Source organism: Meleagris gallopavo, chromosome 2 (genome assembly GCF_905368555.1).
Source record: "Meleagris gallopavo chromosome 2, MGAL_WU_HG_1.1, whole genome shotgun sequence".
Taxonomy (NCBI): Eukaryota; Metazoa; Chordata; class Aves; order Galliformes; family Phasianidae; genus Meleagris; species Meleagris gallopavo.
The window spans coordinates 70,905,376-70,920,956 of record NC_139405.1 but is presented as its reverse complement, the minus strand read 5'-3'; positions in this window follow the sequence as shown (position 1 = coordinate 70,920,956).

Genomic DNA, 15,581 nt, shown 5'->3' with positions numbered 1-15,581 from the left:
CTGGTTTGTTTTAATAAATACAATATTCTTTGCTAACACAATCACATTCACCTGGAATGTGCTTCACGGGATACTTCCAGAGGCAACACATCCATTGTCTTCCTCATATCAAGCAAAAATGCTACAGTGCATTTCCACATGCAAAACCTCCCTCCCAGTTATGGAAAACATAACTTCCTACAGTACCAGTACATAAAATTTGCTTCTTTGGGAGATCTTCCACGTCTCCTCCTCCAGAGCATGCAGAGATCCCAGGGGCTGGATCTGCTTTGCAGGCATTCTGCAAAGGTGAACAACTTTAACCTCAAAATTCATAAACTGAATAGGCAGCCCAAAGCATATCGGCTTCTTTGAAGTCTTTAGAGGCTTGGTTTGTATTTTTTTAAGAAAAATTCTTAAAATCTGTAAGATTAACAAAATAGAAGCACTATTTAAAGTGATGGATCATGTAAGGTAATCGCTACAGTCTCTCAGACTGCAAAATAGGATTATACAGTTTCTTCTTTTTTTCTCTCTCTATTGGACACTGCAGTATCAACTACCGTAGTGCTAAATTTAGCCAAACGCTGCGATTATCAGATGTACTCACTTGCAGAAGCTTTTGTCATTTTTGTGGCTGTCTAGCAGTATATAGTTCAATCATAAAAGGGCAAATGACAGGCGGGTGTAAGAAATGAATTTTCTTCTTCTCACTGACATATCAGGGGAAGGCCCCCTGCTGTAGTACGGAAAATCTTTTATGCAAAAGAGCACAGCAACTTACGGTGCACAATCACTGCTCAGCCTTTTGCTTTGGTGTTGTTTTTTTCCCCGTTTGGCAAAGGAAAGGAAAAAAAAGATGGCCTTAAAATAAAGTTTAAAAGTTCAAAATTGATTTTAGCGTTAGCACATATTTACAGGCTTAAGTATATAGAGATTAAAACGCAATAAAGCTCCATCTAAGTATGAATATGCCCTCTTTAACCACACTGCTTTGTAGTAATCCTAAGGCTGTTCACACTAACAGGTTTTCACATACATCGAAGCAAGGCAAGAGCCAGGGAGGACACCTGCTCCAGTGGGAAGGAGCAAGAGCCGAGCCATGCGGTGTGCACTGGAAAAACAAAGAGCCAGCCACACATGGTAAGTATGCAGTTAGTATTTAGACTGCTACTTCTAAACACAATCCAAACATAAAGCTGGATATAGAAAAATCAGCCTCCTTGCAGGATTTAGGTAAAACTGCCTTGGGAATAAATAAACTCTCCTTTCCCTTCTGCAAAGGCCACTTTACCCCCTTCGAGCAATAAAACAAAGTCTTAAAGAGAGTGCAAATTTAGTGTTTGCCTTTTTAAGGCCCTTGATGTAAGGTGGCCTCACTGCAAATAAGCATCAGGCCCAGGGTGACTCCGATTATCCACAACGCCTAGGAACAAAATACAGAATGGCAGGAGGGTGTATTATTCTCCAGAAGATACACAAAGCCTGCCCTTTGGCTCACACACGCTGTTTAAAGACGGTAAGCTGCCTGAACCGAAGCACCTGGAGGTGGCAATGTTGAAGCTGAAGACAAATGCTCACGGCTTCACGTGAGGAGGCCCAGAGTGGGTGCAATGGAATCACCTGGGTCTGCATAAACACAGAAACCTGAGAGGATGTGGAGAAATGGGGTCTCTGCCAGAACCTTTAGTCCCTGCCCAACTGCTCCTGGGAGGCAAAGAGAGCATCAGGAGAAAGGGTGGGCGCCATGCAAACAATGTGTTGCTCCTGGCATGGCCTCTCTCCTGTCATACCCCATACTGCAGGTGGACAGAAAGATGGGCTGCAGTGGGGTGGGAATTCACAAGCCAATGGCACCCCAGATGAGGTAAGAAAGGCCAACAGAAGCACACCACTGCAAAGCCTCAGCCATCTTTCCACGGGACGGGCCCTCACCAGAACACATCTTTCCCAGCACTTCCCAGACACCTGTCCTGGTCACCAGGTGTTCATAGAGCAAGGAATATGGCAAAAAGGGGGGAAGAGATGCTTTGCATCTCCAAACTACACTTCCCATCAGGCATTTGGACAGAATTTCTGATCAAACACAGACTTGTTTTCAACCAAAATTTTTCATTTTAAACAAAAAAATGCATATGTATATACATATGCTTTTTTTTGTTATTAAAAAAACATATATATATATGTTTATATATACTTCTATTTACACAACAGATTTTTTTCAGGAAAATTATACTTATTTTGCTTTCAAAAATCTGTTTAGTTAAAAAAAAAATCCACATTTCTATTGAAAAACAAGTCTCCATAGATAATCTCTTTGAATTACTCACAGAAAACAGAATCAATCCAAACAGCAAGGCATACCGTGAAGAAATGTTTGATTTCACAGGAAAAAAAGAATATGCCCTTCAACTACCGATGGCTAGAATTCAACAGGACTGGTCCCATAGAGTGCAAATCAGTTATTGATTTCAGTGAATCTATGTCAATTTATCCCAGGTGAAGTTATGGCCCACTGAGCTCGAGGAAACAAAATGTCACCTCTACTTTCTAAACCCTCTTTCGCAAATCACATTCCCCTTGTAATAATGTGCAGCAAGTGTTTAGCTCAACATGCCTCTTATAGTTTCTGTTTGGGAGATGATTTTTCTTTTTAATTTCTCTGTCAGGCACACCTATTGAAGCGCACACGCTTCAGACAGATGCAACCTGCAAAAAGGTTTGAAAGACAGTGATTTATTTATGAAATTTCTGGTTGAGAGGATGAGGTAAGCCATATGAAAATCTTAAAGCTGTTCACTACAATATGGCATATATGTAATGTATGTAAAATACATAAAGAAAAAGCACTGAGATGTTGGGCACACAACCAGCATGTGATGGAAATACAGTGAGAGAAAAGGGACAGAGGGTTGGGAAGAAAGCTGTAAAGACAGTTATTATTGTGTCTCTAAATACACTTTGCTACCTCAGGGTCAGCAGCAGTGTTTATTATATGGGCTTTATAGACTCACATAATCATATAACGTTGAAAAATACTTTCGAGATCACCAAGTCCAACCATCAACCTGACCTACCAAATTCTGTCACTAAGAGCCGTGTCCACATGCGTCTTATATGTCTGCAGGGATGGGGACTTCACCACTGCCCTAGGCAGCCCATTCCATTGCCTGACTGCTCTCTCTATGAGGAAATTATTCCTAGACCTTTCTTAGTGCAACCTGAGACCATTAAATATATGTCCAATTTTTGTTATTGTGTGTTTCATACGATATAGACAGCACAGCAATCAAATCTCCACAATGAGAGCAGAACAAAAATTCACCAAATGTCCCTCACTGAACCGTTTTCCTCCTAGCTGAATTCCTGACAGTGCCAAAATCCAAGTAAGAGGTGTTTTAACTTATAGGTTACTTCCTCCCAGATTGGGCCTACTGAAGAACCAGGACCACCAACATTCCTGCTTGAATGAACAGGAGACATAGATGTTTGGCTCTGAAGGTTTGATGGCCATCCATGGCAGTGACCTCACCCCCTGAGTAGCTGCTGGGCTCGAGAGGCTTTCCATAGGCACTGCCAGTTGGTACAGAATAAGTCAGGGATGCATTCAAAGGTATTTAAAAGACACATCCAAAGGAAAGAGGTTTTGAGAGTATATATGGGTTCCGTACCTAGCCATCAATGGGTAGAAATTTTTGCAGGCTTTTTGACTGAAATAGCATTGAGAAGAAATTTTAGGGGCAAGATGGTAACATATGAATGAGCTCTTTCGGAAAAGAAAGCCCATGCACAAGGACAAGACTGTGAGATTGCAGATGCTGGCAAAGCAGGAATCACTGCTTACCTGGAGCAGAAATCAAGAGAATGGAGCAGCCCTAAGTCTTAAAGGAAAAGCGAATTCAATAAGGTGAAGAGCGGAACTTCAGCAGACAGTCAAGCTGCAAGGAGAAAGGGAGAAGCAAGATGTAACTGAACAGCCATGAAGATGATCCTAATAGGGGTATCTAGGAGAGATACCCCTATTAGGTGCAGAGACCACCACCACCACACAAAGGGAAAAGATATTTCAATTAAAAAAAAAACAGGTTCTGCTCCACCAGTCTGTGAAGGAAGATAGGGCAAGATAGGGCAGATAGGGCTGTTGGAGACAGCTCCAAGGTGAGGGGCAGGGTGAGTGGAAAGGAGATGAGTACAGAGAGATATCAGGTGTAAGGATAACAACCCAGTATAGCTTTGTCTAGAAAAAAGGCTTCAGAGCCACTGCTTTGAACTAACGTGTCCACTCTACAGCTGTAAAACCATTAGACAGACAAGAATTAAGAGGAGAGAAATCACTTGCTGCTAACTGCTTGCTGAAGACATGACATTCCTTGAAGAAAAACGTACACAAGGGTAAGCAGCTTACAAGAGCGAGCTATCTCGCCTGACTCACCCCCCACGAACACTATTAAATCCATGAGAATCAGAACAAGAAAATTGTCAGGGAGAGGCTGCGATTAGCCAGGGTGTCGGCAAGAAAAACAGTTTATGAATTGTCATAAAAATTTAAAGCTCAACCTCACATTAGCTGCTGCAGTGTCTCTGCTCCCACCTACAGTACAGTTTGTCTCCTTCAGTCTTCATAACTGACTGTACCAGTACAAGGGGGAAATCTTTTCAATGTTTCCCAAAATTAAATGCTGAAACGGCATATCATTATTTTTGATATTCAAATCTATTATTAATAAGCTACACTACAAAAAGATTCTGAACATGAGTGATACGTCTCATAATTCTGACCTATTAACGGAAGTGTATAAGTCTCTCTGGACCCAAAATATAGTTGTTAAAAAGAGATGAATCACTTACTCCAATCAAAATAACATGACAGTTCCATGAAAGATTTCAAAATAAAAGTTAATAAGTTAATGGATTCATTTTACGGCTCCTAAGACACAAACAGACAGTGCAGAACAGTCAGTCATCTTCTTATTAAATAATACAAATCAACTACTCCATCATGTTTGTTTTAAGCAGCAGATAATAGGATGCTTCCTGATGATAGCATATGAGGAGGAATGTGCCAGCAAGTGCTCGGGGCCCTGCTTTAGGGCAAAGCCAAAGTATGTTCCTAACTTTCTTTGGAGCCAACAAGCCTGACATTTACCTGAGTGTTCTCCTGAATACAACAACAGAAGTACTTCCTCAGCTGAGAGTATTTAAACCACTCTGCTTGCTTTTACATTGTGGAGATGGGGAGAAGAGACACCGCTACACTCAATTTGCAATTCAGAGAAATGTTTCCGGAAACTTTGATAAGAAGTTTCTCCTATTTTTTTCCAATAGGAGAAGAGTAAAAATAGAAGGACATTTCCCTGATATCAAAATAAGTCTTCCAGATTCTTTCAAGTGCTGTAGCCCAAGCATGATCTGAAGGAGAGAGCAGAGACTCGGGAGGAAGATTGCCTTTGAGAGGGGTGAAGAAGCTCTCCTCAGCCCTGTGGAAATCCCGTCCAGATTTGGCTGCATTTTGTGTGTTTGCGTGTTTGATAATCAAAGCCTGTATGCGCACAGAGTTTTCAGTAAGAACAAGGGGCAACAAAAATCTTCCAGTTGAAAGTGGACTGCCTTGTACAGACGTTAGGAATTTCATGACCTACTCAGAATAGATATGTGGAGGGGTTTAACGTAGGAAATCAGATAGTGAAAGAAAGGATAGCAAACAAACTACTTGTGGTTACTGCCATTTAAACATGAAAGGGTCACATGAAAAGGCATTGATTTCAGCCGCTGGGCTGAAGGGTAAGGACTATTCACACAAGGCAGGGTGAATAGGAGGAGTGGGCTGCCTAAACAAAAGTCTGGGGAACCTTTTTCAAGAGTACCTAAGTCTGATTTTCAAAAGGACCCTCCCCTCTCGAGTCACTTGGGATACGCCTACTCCTTCCAGCAGAGCAGCTCATCCAGCTTCGGGTAGCGGAGAGGGAAGGTGCACGCTGATGGGCTGTATACAAAGCAGAACCTCTGTAAACTGCTGGTGTTGCACCGGTGCGGGTATGCTATCCCATATTTTTCATTCCCTCAGGCGCTTTCAAGCCTGTTACCTTAAGACTAAGCAGGCTTTCAGCAGAGGTCTCTTAGGCGTTAGGCTGTTTGTAACTGTATTTATGTGCTTTATCCCCTGAGTAGGATAAACAGGTTAGCAATTAACTCTAGCTTCCTGACCTCTAGCTGGATAACCAGATCTCTAATTATATTTTCAGTGGCAGGGAATCTCCAGAGTTGCACGACACTATCAGAAAGTTGCCATTCCCGTGTAGAACCTGCAGCTCTCTGTGCAAATTGGCAGCCAAGAAAGCATTGGCAAAGCGAGAAGCCAATTTTTCCCCTGCCGGGTACTTCTGCATCCTTAGCACTTCCAGTCATTCTACTCTGCTGCTTGAAAAACACTCTGATAGGGGGTTGCTAGTACTCCAGGCAGCTCACATTGAGAAGCAAAAGGATTCAGAGAGGCATTTTATTCCAAATCCCCTTTATTTAATGGGAGACCTGTGGCAGGAAATATGCACAGAATGCAGGAAACTGGCTATCAATGACAAGCACCGTGTCTGTTATAGATGGTTTTGAACTGTTTCTCAGCAGAGCAACGTGTTGGGAGAAGGCATGATTTTAATTCTTGATAGAGTTACAGAATTATTATTTATGAGAAGAAAAAAAGACACAAAAATTAAAACACCTTGTAATGAACCACTAGCTATAGGAGCATAACTGACCTTCAGAAAGGTGATACAGTTGGAGGGACAACTCTGAAACTGGCAGAACATATCTCTGCATGGCCTAATGCCAGAAGCTAACAGTGACAAAGCAGAGCAATTTGGAAAATCAGCTTGCTGTCATCCTGTATGCATGTAACTCTTGAAATAAAATAGTGATCTAATACAAGAGAGGTATATAGATTTAATCTGACAGCAATGCCAAGCAGTCATTCTAAGCAAGTGCCACAAATACTGTTTTTAAAAGGGGTAAAATGCTCAGCAAATTAGCTGTGCTCATGTATGCCAAAGAAGTGGTCTTTGCACATTGATTTTTCTATGTGGTTTTTCACACTCTGTACAGAAAATGTACATCTGCATCTAATTCCACTTCTTAATTAGTTACCCATATAACTGATCCTTTTTGAAGACAGATATGGAAGAACTGTTCAAGATTAGCATCAAACCACAAGAAAAGTAGACTACTTCTTACTTCCTTCTTCCTCACAGTAAAGATTGCTTTGGGTTCACACCACAAACACTTCCTCTCTTCAAGCTTCAATACTTAAGCAGATTTTCCCCTGCTATCAGGACAAACGTGTGTTTGGACACGAGTTGATTCCTTCTTCTCAAGAAGGCAAAAAAAAAAAAAAGATGTACACATCATGACACAATATCCTACAAAAGCAAAGGACAAGAAAAGAAAATATGGTTCATATCTGGGAAGGTAATTAGACAAGTCTTAGAAGATCATTTAGAAGTCTCATTTTGTTTCCTTCAGTGAAAGAGAAATGATAGCAGAGGTGAGTGGTTTAATCCATGCTTAGATCTTTCCTTTCTCAGTTGTTTTTCTTGCTTCTGGATAACCAGCATGGTGTCACCAAGGGCAGGTCCTGCCTTACCAAGTTTGTTGCTTTTTATGATGTTGTAACTGCATCAATGGATAAGGAAGAGCCACTGATGCCATCTACCTGGACTTTCATAAGGCCTTTGACACGGTCCCCCATAACATCCTTCTTCTCGAACTGGAAAAATATGGATTTGATGGGTGGACTCTTTGATGGATGAAGAACTGGTTATGAGATTGTATGCAGAGAGTGGTGATCAGTGGCTCAGCGACTGGATGGAGGTGTGTTGAGTGGTGTCCCTTGGGGGTCAGTAGTGGAACTGGAGATATTTAGCATCTTTATCAATAGTATTGACAGTGAGATCAAGTGCACCCTCAGCAAGTTTTCAGATGACACCAGGCTGTGTTGTGCAGTCAACAACCAGAGGAATGGAATGCCATCTAGAGGGACCTAGACAGGCTTGAACAGTGGGCCCAAGTGAACCTTGTTAGGTTCAAGGAAGCCACGTGCAGTGTCTTACACTTGGGTCGTGGCAACCCCCACTATCAGTACAAGCTGGGAAGTCCTGCTGGAAAGAAGCTGGGGGTTGATGGATGGGAAGCTAAACATGAGCCAACAATGTGATGTCTCAGCTCAGAAGGGCAATTGTATCCTGGGCTGCATCAAAAGAAGTGTGGCCAGCAGGGCAAGGGAGGTGATCCCGCTCCTCTGTACTGGTGAGACCTATTGGAGTGCTGCATTCAGACATGGAGTTCTCAGTACAGGAGAGACATGGATCTGTTAGAGTATGCCCAGAGGAGGGCCACAACAATGATCCAAGGGATGAAACACCTCTTCTATGAGGACAGGCGGAGAGAGTGGAGCTGTTCAGACTGGAGAAGAGAAGAGTCCAGAGATAGGTATCTCTGAGCAGCCTTTCAGTACCTAAAAGGGGACTATAAGAAGGAAGGGGACAGACAGGACAAGAGAAGAGGTTTCGAACTAAGGGAGGGGAGATTTAGATTGGATATAAGGAAGAAGCTCTTTTACAACAAGGGTAGTGAGGCACTGGCCAAGGTTGCCCAGAGCGGTCGTGGATTCCCCATCTTTGGAGACATTCAAGGTCAGGCTGGACCAGGCTCTGAGTAACAAGACTGAGCTGCAGATGTTTGATAAAGGACTAGATGACTTTTAGTGTTCCCAACTCAAATAATTCTTTGTTTCTATGATTCTGACACCTTATCACAAATGATGTGCAGCAGGGATCAGTGAATTACATACCGGCTCTACTGCTACCATTCCTTCAAATGAATTACAAAAAATAAAATAATGTTATTATGTTGGATGCAAAGCTATAAATGACAGCCCACAGCACATTTCAAATGCCCTATTATGGGCTCAAGGGGCCTCTGAATCTCTGGCCATTCTACTTTCTGTGTTACCTCTCTACTAAGCATACAAAGGAGACTATGAACAGCATGTCATAGAGAGAGCAAAAGCAAACATGCACCTGTAAAGCTGTAAAGGAGAACAAAGAGGTGTAGAAGTAGCAGTACATAATCCCCACACATTTCTTGCTGGGCTTGTTTCAACTACATTATATTACAGCTTGAAGTCAAGGCTTCAGCCTCCAAGGGCAACATTTTCCTAAGGAGTCAAGCATAACATAATTGGTCCACAGAGGTTCCTATCAAGAAAAGTATCAAGAAGATTATTGAGACATTTCATCCAGCTATTATATTTATGAAAATAAGGAGAAAGTAGAGAATGGAACTAATGGCTAACCAAGTTTATTAGATAAGACAGCGGCCAGAAGAGAGAGAGCAAGGAGTCTGAATTAAAGCTGAAAAGAATATATTTCCTGAGAAGGAAAGGTAGCCTTAGTCATGCTTCGAGTAATCACAAAGGTTACTCTCAGCTCTAGAGAAGAGATGTCAAGTGAGCCACAACTGCTGGAAATGTAGATTTTCTGTAGTCATACAAAAAGCTCTCGGTGTGATTTATGTATAGAAAACAGGTGAGATGTTCAAAGGGTTATATGCCTTGTAGCAGTACATAGGGAAACAGGAAGAGAGAGAAGGTCAGCTGAAATCTTAATTCATTTTATCCTTTAAAGCAGTGGAGTGAATTCTCTTTCATGAAATATTTTGGGATGACTTAAGGAAGAACATTAAGAATCCAAATAATCACTGTAATGGACATACCTGGGAGTCTGCATTTGATACAGCTTAGCAAGGGATGCTGGTGAGGGCAGACTTAGCAGAAGGACAAAAGCACGTATGAACTTCATGTTGGTTCCTGTCTTGAGCATCCAGCCAATACAATGAAGTTTGCCTTTCTTTGCTCAGCTGGAGCCATGCAATAGAACAGCTGCCGTCACATCCACCAAGGACAAGGGAAACCAGAAAGAGCCTGTATAGACAGAGACAACCCATACAAGTAACAAGAATACAGAAATAAAACTGTTGAAGAACAGAGATTCAGGGCACAACCATCCTAAACACTCTAAATAAAGGTTTAAAAATTAAAATAAAAATTACTATACTGTATAATTTATACCTCAAATAGCAAAAATGTGGGGATGATTCTGCTCTTCGTCTGTCTGAAAGACCCTGGATCGATCAAGAACAAATAAGTAGGCAGGCTATTCCATGCTGAGTTGAGGAGTAATGTTCAAAAAAGAATTGTTTCATGATTGACTCAACCCAACAATAGTGTTATCATTCCTTCTAACCTTCTAGGCTAAAAGAAGACCAGATATCTCTCCTGCTTCTAAAATTTCTGCCTTGCTTGACTGCTTGGCAGAGGTTAGGCAGTCACATATTCTTGACTGGCTTCTGCCACTTCCCAGCCAACAGCATATACTTTTCCTGTTGTAAAGCAAAAACGAGGAATCCAGAGGCTGCCATTGAATAGCCAGCAGTAACAGCATGTGTTCTCCAGGAAGCCTCATCATTTCCCTGTTGCTAGAAAGGAAAAGAGTTGCTGAAAGAAGAAACACTGTTTTTCTACTGGCAAGTGATACCCATATGCCAATTTTCAGATAGTCTGAAAATTAACACTAGCCTGTTGTGCAGTTTTAGAGTCTTTTTTCCTCCTTTCTAATCTGAGGGTTAGATGTTTTCACATTCTTGCCAACAAATCTCCTAGAAAACTAAAAGTGATCTACACCCAGATTAAAACTAGCAATGAAAAGTGGCACTCATCCATTGACATGATCCAAAGACACCATAACACATAATCACACTTTTAATGTACAATAAAACAATACTTCACACATTTATGGAGTGGAATAAAACCAATCTATTACTGGTGCCTTTTAGTTTGGCTTAGTTTTCTCCAGAAATGATGACTTAATAACAGAGCCCTCCTCTCAGAAAGCATGCAGGCCTGAATTAGAACTGTGAAACTGAATTTATGAAATAACCTTGGCAGTAAATAATAGCACACCTCAAACTGGGATTCATCACACACCTGTGTGGTGGGGAAGTGAAGTCAGCCCCATCACACAGAGTATCAATCATTCCCAGGATGCAAATTCAGTGAGATATGGAAAGATTACTTTGCATAACCTATGGAAAGTAGTTGAATCGGTGTAATAAAAGCTTCAGCACAGCATTGTACAACCTGCAAGTATCCTTAAGAATGCACTTTTTTCATCATTTTGCATATGAACAGAAGCAAGGCAAGCAGATGGATGTACTAGTTCGTAGCTGTGGACATAGTAAGCTTTATTCAAAAATGTATCCAAAGGTTTCAGTTCTAAGTATTGACTTTTCTGGTCAGCAAGAGAAGCCTTGAGGGCAGCAGTAACAACCCCAGGGCCTTCTCTAAGGGTAGGACTTCCTAAGTGTATGCCTAATGCTCAGCTTCTTCCCAGTGCTGGCTCAGCCTGCGAGACACAGCCTGGCTGCATGTCTTTCTCCAGCTGGGGATGTTGCTTTGGAAATGGCCCCAGGGACAGAGGTGGTTGTGGTCAGTCAGCCTGAATGTCCCCTGTTTCTGGGTGGCCCGTGAGGCCAGCAGCAAAATAATCAAGCATTTTATTACAGAAGGCAAATGCTACAGCCAGAGGTGGATGGGCTGTTTGATTTTTCCTACACTACATAACGTTTCAGTCCTATTTACTGCACATACAGTCTTCTATTTACTCTGTTATTTAGTAAAATTGTGTATCACAGCAAAGTCCTGTATCATGTATATTGCAAGTGATTTCTGACACCAGGAAGCCTTAGAAAAAGAGATGCATACAAAATGCTTGGGGAAAAAATGAAGGTCTCTTTTTCATTCTTATGTGTTTTACAGTCATCAAAGAGGTATAAAACACATATACATAAAAACATAAATCTTAAAGCTCATTTCATATGCTTTTTATATATTAAACACAACTGTTTACCTTCAGTTTCTTACTTTATTTCTTTTGAAAAGAGATTAATGTAAAAAAGTTTTTAAATGAGCCATTCCGCTGCCACTTCTTTTCTATTGCACTATTTATTACCACTTTGAGACTGCAGAAAAGAAAAAGGATGCAAATGGTATTTTATTCCATAAGTCTTTGGGTCAAAGTCAGCTGCCTACGCCAGCGATCAGATTTCCTTTTTTTAATTTTGGCAAGAGATAGATATAACCCATCTTCATATTAGATTTTGGAATATAATCCTTGTTATCCCAGCCCATCTACACCTGTCAGCATACAGCTTTCAATTTTTCTTTTCTTGTCATTTCTTCTTCTTTTTTTTTTTTTTTTTTTAAGACTCGTGTATACAATCCCCACCCTCAATGATGTGTAAAACATCAGGGTAAAAGACTGTAAACTTGTTTTGCCTGCATAAACACTTTAAAGCAAACTGTATTTACTTTTACTAGGGTCTCTTTTTACTTAAAAAAAAAAAAAAAAAAAAAAAAAAAAAAAACATTGGGAACAGTTAAAATGTTATGTTTAACACTGACTTACTATTTAGCTTTTTACAGCGCCCAATCCCAAACAGCGTGCTGAAGAATCACTGGAGGGGAACGAGCGCTCTTCCAGCATGCGAGAGAAATCAGAGCTGGGTGGCAGCTCCGCAGGGCCGGGCAGCTCTGAGGATCTGGGTCCTATGCTCACATCCACAGCTCAGAAGGCTCAGCACAGCACACCCCTAGGTCTTGATTCGGCAAAAATTTCCAGGCACGCTGAATTCAGGGCACATCAGATATCCGGCACCGTGGACCTGCTGGAAATGAGGCACGTACCTACACCTTGTGAGGAGCATCGCTTTTGTTTCTATTACATCTTCATTTGCGCAGGGGAGTGGGGGAGGATGTGGAGGCTGCACTACAGAGCACAACGGGAATGCTTATAAAATTTGTCATTCCTCCACAATAATTCTTTTTCTCTGTCTTACGTGGAATAGTCATTTGAAATTTGTTTCTAGATAATTAATTTTGGAAATGCTCTCTATTACAGTTGAGCAGACTGCAGTGTGTTCTGCAGGTTACTGCAGGAGCTCAGATTGTGTCATGTAAGGATGGAGGTAGAGCAGCTGTAGGTAGAGTAGGAAGAATGCACTTCTGTAAGATTATTTTTCAAATGTGAATGAACCAACCTACCTAATTTTCCCCAGTACAGAAACAGCTCATTTCTACTTAAGAATTAGTAGGTGCAGAACAGTCTGATCAATATTCAGTGTGCAACCAAGACTTTTGCCTTTGCTGTGTCCTTGCTGGAAATTATTAAGTATATAAGGCAAGGGGGAAAAAAAGACTGTTCCCAAGAGTTATGCTCACTCTACCCACCTTAGATTGTCATTTTAGAGCTTGACAGAAAGGGGAGTTAGATGGAGGAGTGAAAACACTCAGATCTGTTCTGCGCCCACAGGCTTGGTGGGCCATTGGAAACTTCTGCAGATTTCTGGCATCCTCATGTCTTGGAGGCTTGACAAGGAACAACAGAACATGAACTGGTGTCCATGGCTCATCTGCATATGGAAGTCTGGGAGCATCCAGTGAGGAGAACTCAACACTGCATTGCACAGAGCTGTTCTGCATTCAGCTATGAAGAAGTGCAGAAACGATGGTTCCTTTCACTCCCAGTCAAAAAAAAAAAAAAAAAAAGGCTACAATGAGATTCAGCCCTGGTAAGTAACAAATCAGATTTCCTGAGCTGGGGAGGGGTGATGATGTTCAACAATGAATGAAACGTTTCCCACTCATTACGAGGGAGACTTTGGGATGAAAACACATGGTTATTATTTCTTGATGCCATGCAAATAAAACCTTTTTAAAAAAACATTTGGCCATTTAATCAGACTTTCCACAAGTGGTCACTGCACTTTAGATGCCAAGCATTGGTCAGCTAGGGCCAGCTGTGTGACATCAGCATACATTATCTGGAGGAGAAACTTAATTATGGCATGGTATGACTTTTGAAGCTCAATTATTGAACCTCCTTAATTCACAGACAGATGAAATTCAGGAGGAGAAGTTTATTATTTATTTTAAAATAAGTGTATTTCTGCAGGGTGAGCCACGTCCTTCTCTCACAATTAGCTCTGTGGCACTATTTGCTTGAACTAATGGCACCTAGTGGCAGTAATAGGCTGGTATACTTTATGTAGTGCTTCTAGAGGTGTATGGGAGCATAGGCAAGGCTGGTGGGTGTGCTGTTACTCACAGGTCAGAACATCACTGCTGAAAGAGGCACCCATGGGTCCTGTCCTGTGTCTTGCAGTGAGCTATGAGCCCTTGGCCTCACTCCATCCCCTTCCAGCCTCATACCTCTGCCTCCAATGCTCTTCTTGTCCTCATAAACTCACCCAGTCCCTAGCCTACCTCTTCCTTTCTCTTCTTTTCCCCCATCTGAAACCTTTCTCCATCTTTCCACATTTTTCTGGTAGTTTCCCCTTCTCTTTATTCCACCATCATCCCATAAAAATGGAACATACATAAACCACAAGAGAGAGATCCCTATTGCAGTTCCCTTCCCCAGAAACACAGAAATATAAAATAAGCACAGATAGAAATCGCAGGGAAATCCTCACCTAATCCACTGGCTTGGGGTCTCTTCTCCATCCACGATCTGGTTATGATCTGTTGAAGGGAGAGGCTGAAGCACAGTAATTGCATATGGAGTCAGCGGAGACTGTGTGGCAAAGACTAAAGAAGCATCTATCTGTTAACAAACATTTTCAGAAGCATTAGAATCTGGCTTAAGGTACCTCCCTGCCCTTCAAAATTCCAAGGTTCTGTTTGAGAGCGTGCTGTGCTAGATCTTCCCAAAGAAATAACTGCAATTTTGAGGATGTTCAGATATATCATTTTCCCTTAATTTCATTCGCTGAAATGACCAAGGCACCAAATTGAGTGCTTCCAGGATAGTTTGCTTTGAGACAGAGACTAGATGGGGAAAAAAAAATAATGTTTCATTGTTAGAAGTCTGGCAGGGCTATAAACAATGCTGCCAGTCCCAATCATTAAGAAACTACAAATCAAGCCATGCACAAAAAGCCTCACAGATTAGCTGTAAAACCAGGATTTTTCAAATAGCAGTAAAAGCAGGTGCCCGCATTTGCCTTTTGAGGTGGTTTAGCTTTCCCACTGCATCATCAAGTCTTCCTTTGCAAACTTTGCAACTTTGCAAACTTTAAGAGCTTCTGCTCTGAAATGAAGGATGGGTTGCTTATATTTTCACTTGTCTCCTGGATCTTGCTCTGGCTGAAAACATCAAGCACTGAAACAGTCAAATCGAGACAGATGGCAAAGCTACATAAGCAAGAGGAAGCAGAATTTCATGATGAAAAACATCAAGGAATTTATCTATAGGTGATAGCAACAGGGTGTCTTTCATGCTCCTGGTATCTCTTAAAATAAAATTCAAGCCAATGAATCTAGATTCCGTGGTTAGTTATGTGCAGCTTCTGATAAGGTTTCACGGCATGACAAAGCATGTGATTTAGAAATACCAGTGCTCAGGATGGCAAGAGTAATGCTCTGCTTCTTACCTTGCTCTTCTCCTCTGTTGAAGCTCGCCTATTTTCTTACCTGAAGCTGTGGTAAGAAAGCTGCA